This window comes from Tupaia chinensis, unplaced genomic scaffold (assembly GCF_000334495.1).
Source record: "Tupaia chinensis unplaced genomic scaffold, TupChi_1.0 Scaffold145396_1, whole genome shotgun sequence".
Lineage (NCBI taxonomy): Eukaryota > Metazoa > Chordata > Mammalia > Scandentia > Tupaiidae > Tupaia > Tupaia belangeri.
The window spans coordinates 1,441,177-1,445,713 of NW_006205257.1; the positions used below are offsets into that span (position 1 = coordinate 1,441,177).

Consider the following 4,537-nt stretch of genomic DNA (forward strand, 5'->3'; position numbering starts at 1 on the left):
GGTATGCTAAACATTTCCCACTGTAATTATGTCTTTATAAATTTCTCCTTTTAATTTCATCCATTTGCTTTATACGTATTGAAGTTGTTATTAATGTATACAAATATAGAATTATCATAGCTTCTTGGTGATGGACTCCTCCTCATTATCCCTCTGTAGCCCTGATAATGCTTCCTGTCTTAACATTCATTTTTGTCTGGTATTACTATAACTGCACCCCCTTTTGTTTTGGTTGATGTTTGCAGTGTCTATATTTTCACATATTTTTATTTTCCATTATTTTGTATCCTTATACTTAAAATGTGTCTCTTGTAATTGCCATTTAATTGGTGTGTTTTATTATTTGACCTAATAATCTGTACCTTTTAATCTCTACTTTTTATTTAATCCTTTTACATTTAATACAATTAATGATATATCACTATTAAATTCTACCACCTTAGTACAGAAGTTCCTTTTTATCCACTATTTAAGTTTTCAGTTTCAGTTGCCTATAGTCAATCATAGTCTGAAAACAAGTGAGTACTGTATAGTATGATAAGATATTCTGAAAGTAAAAGAGACCACATTTACATAATTTTTATTATAGTGCAGTCATGTGCTATGTAACAAAATTTTGTTCAATGACAATCTGCACAGTAGTCCTGTAAGATTATGGTAGAAGCCTCTTAGGCTTTGCTCACTCACAAATGTGGAGCTCTTCATGAGGCTACCTCTCTCCTCTCCTCTCCTCTCACAAGGTCTGCAGCCACCATGGCATATTAGAGGCAGCAGTGGCCAAGGCAGTGTTGACCTTTACAGTGATGGAGTAACAACAGGCTCTACAGCAACCCCCTACAGATTAAGCCTGGTGCTTTTCTTTCTTTCCTTTTTTTGGGGGAGGGGGGCGGGGAGAGGTTTTTGCCATAGTGTGCGTGCACTCACCAGAAAGACAGAGAGACAGAAAGCAAGAAATCAACCCCAAGGGGGGTTGGCCACGCCCCAATCCCTTCTCCTCCATTCTCTTCTCAGGATCTTGGGCACGCACGCACATGCGCCCGGCATGAGTTTTAAGCCACTGGGTCCAGGACTCGAACCACGGTTGGCTACATGGGAGTCCAGCAACATAGCCATTACGCTAACTGCTGGTCCCAAGCCTGGTGCTTTTCACTACATCCAGCAACAGCATTGCTTCAATTGACATCTTCAAATTAAGCACAGTCCTTGATTCCACCAAAGCCCTACAACATGATCGAGATGAGCTTCTTTGGTGTTCCCCTCTGACTAGTTGGATTTGGGAGCTAAAGAAACCTAGGTCTCCTAGGTTAGTACCAGGAGATATCCAAACACTTCAGACCTAATGAGTCCTCCAGCAACGAGACTAAGGCAGGCTCCCCTGAATGGTGGCTGTGGATGGGCTGGTCAGTGCCTCAGACGATGGCAAGGAGGATGCTTTCTCTGGGACAGATGGGATATTAGAGGAAATGGATCGGAAGGGATTTGACTTTGATGCCCTGTTGGATGTAGATGACCTGGAAACCATATCAGATCACTTTCAGCCATGTTGGATGGCATGTATGACCTCTTTGCCTCGCTAGTCCAGGACATAAATAAAGAGCATCTTATTTGACAGACAGGGAACCGAATTGGCCATTTCCCAGAAAGTTTAACAAAAGCCAAGCAGGTTGCCACTTTTATCTTCCTGTAGACACTTCTCTTTTCCCCGAGGGCCCTATCCTCCATGTCAGATCATTCCATTGGCTTAGAGCTAGGAAGTGACATGGATATTGCTGAAGGAGATGGGAAGCCAGACTCCACTGCTAATATTACTGGGACTCCTCAGTGTGTAATGGAGGGAGATGTTCCCTCAGATGACAGTGGCATCTGTAGGAGCCCCAAGTCCTATCTGGGCTCATCCCAGAATGGCCTTTCTACCTCCAGGGTTCTTCGAATAAACGGCTATCTCCAGGTTCTCTCCATGGCGCTATCTTCCCCAAACCATATTACCTTCCTGGAGAGAAGATGCTAGCAGTAAAAATACAGGGTGAGAAACTGGATATGCTGGGAAAAAAAAAGGGGGGGGGAACAAGACAGTACCCAATAGGTACCACCAAAAGAAGGCAGGACAGGAGAACCTCACCGGCAAGTGCAAAGAGCTAGAAAAGAGTGAGGCTCTGAAAGAGAGGGTTGCCTTAGTCGGGGAAATATGACATCTGAAAGATCTGTTCCAAGAGGTCTGCAAGGCAAGGGAGGAGAAAAGGTGCCTCGGTAGGGTCGTCGGGAGTGTGTGACTGTACACGGTGCAGCTGAAGCTGTGTTATAATAAATAATTTTGTAGTGAAAGTAAAAAAAAAAAAAAGATTATAATGAAGCTGAAAACTTCTGTCACCTAGCCATCCTAATCATAATGTCATAACACAACACATTACTCACACGTTTGTGGTGACGCTGACGTAAACCTACCACATTGATGGTCATCTAGAAGAATAGCACATGCAATTATGAACAGTACAAAATACTCAATAATGATAATAAGTACCTATGTTACTGGTTTATGTATTTACTATACTTTTTTTTTTTTTGGAGAGGTTTTTTGCTATAGGGTGCGTGCGCTCGCCAGAGAGACAGAAAGCGAGAAATTAGCCCCGCCCCCCCAAAGGAGGATTCCACGCCGCAATCCCTTCTCCATTCTCCTCTTGGGACCTTGGGCACACACACCCCCACACCCGGCGTGAGTTTCAGCCACCGGGTCTGGGACGCGAACCGCGGTCGACTACATGGGAGTCCAGTGACATAGCCATTACGCTAACTGCTGGTCCCTATTTACTATACTCCTTAACATTTTTGTTACTTTAGAGTGTTCTCCTCTTCTGCTTATAAAAGACATTTACTGTAAAACAGTCCCCATGTTGTATCAGCAGCAGCCTCATACATCTCATGTTTACCATGTCTCTCTCTCTCTCTTTTTAAATTATTTTTTATTTAATTTTATTTATTTGTTTATTTTGATTTGACCAGAGGGGGCAGAGAAAAAGAAAGAGAGAGAAAGAATGTGAGAAAGCATGCCGCCAGGTCCAGGACTCGAACCACAGTTGGCCATGTGGGAGTCCAGTGCCCTTAACCACCATGCCACCTGCAGGCCCCTATCATGTGTCTTGACTATATCTTTTCTCTTATACTCCATTTGATCTCATGTTGTCTTGTTCATCATGGCCCTTCCAGTGGAACAAGATGTGGAGGTGGAAGGATGATCCTGACCTTGTGCAGGCCTGGGCTGATGTGGGTGTTTGTATTTCATTTTTTCACAAAAACTTAAGAAGTAGGAAAGATAAACAATTTTAAAAATAGAAAAAAATTATAGGATAAGGACATAAGGAAAGAAAGTATTTTTATACATCTATACTATGTGGTTTTTTGTTTGTGTTTTTAAATTCTGTTATAGGGCACTTGTGTTTATTGGAGAGGGACAGAGAGGGAGAAAGAGAGAGAGAGAAAGTGAGAAAGCACCCCCTGGGGAGGATGGTTATGGCACAGTCCCTTCTCCATTCTCCTCCTGAGATTTTGGACACAAACATACATGTGCCCAGCATGTTTTTTAAGCAACCTGGTCCAGGACTTAAACAGTTGGCCATGTGGGATCCAGTGCCTTAGCCACACCACCTGGCTCTGTTTGTGTTTTAAGCTAAGTGTTATTGCTAAAGAGTCTAAAAGTTTATGTTTAAAGTTTATAAAGTAAAAAATTACAGGAAGCAAAGGTTAATTTATTGTTGAAGAAAAAATATTTTTATAAATTTAGTATAGCCTAAGTATACAGTGTTTTGTATAAAGCTTACAGTAGTGTCCTGGGTCTTCACACTCACTCACCACTCACTGATTGACTCACCCAGAGCAACTTCCAGTTCTGCAAGCTCCATTCATGGTAAGCGCCCATAAACAGGAATACTATTTTTTATCTTTTATATAATATTTTCACTGTACCTTTTCTATGTGTAGATACACAATATTTAACACTGTGTTACAATTGCCTACAGTATTCAGTACGTGATACACAGGTTTGCAATTTAGCAGCAATGGGTTATTCCAGATAGCCAAGGAGCGTGGTAGGTCTCCCATCTAGTTCTTTTTTGTTTGTTTGTTTTTAAGAGAGATTTTTGCTGTAGGGCATGTTTGCTTGCCAGAGAGACAGAGAGAGCCATGGAGACAGAAAACAAGAAATCACCCCGCAGCAGGGATGGCCACACTGCAATCCCTTCTCCATTCTTCTCTCAGAACTTTGGGCATGCACGCACACACACCCGGTGTGTTTTAAGATGCCAGGTCCGGGACTTAAATCACAGTCGACTACGTGGGAGTCCAGAGACATAACCATTACTCCATCTGCTGGTCCCTCCTATCTAGTTTTGTATAAATATTTCTCAGAACGTATCCCTATCACTAAGCAGCACATGAGTATAAATTATTACGGTTGTTCAATTTTATAATTATTTGTTGTTGTTAATCTCTTATTATGCCTCATTTATAAACTAAACTTTATCCCGGGTATGTAAGTATAGGAAAA

The 4,537-nt window shown here is 41.8% G+C and overlaps 1 pseudogene; it reads left to right on the plus strand.

The window, feature by feature from the left end:
- The first annotated feature begins 803 nt into the window (after positions 1–803).
- LOC102477034 (cyclic AMP-dependent transcription factor ATF-4 pseudogene) lies at positions 804–2,270 on the plus strand (annotated as a pseudogene).
- The last annotated feature ends 2,267 nt before the right edge of the window (positions 2,271–4,537 follow it).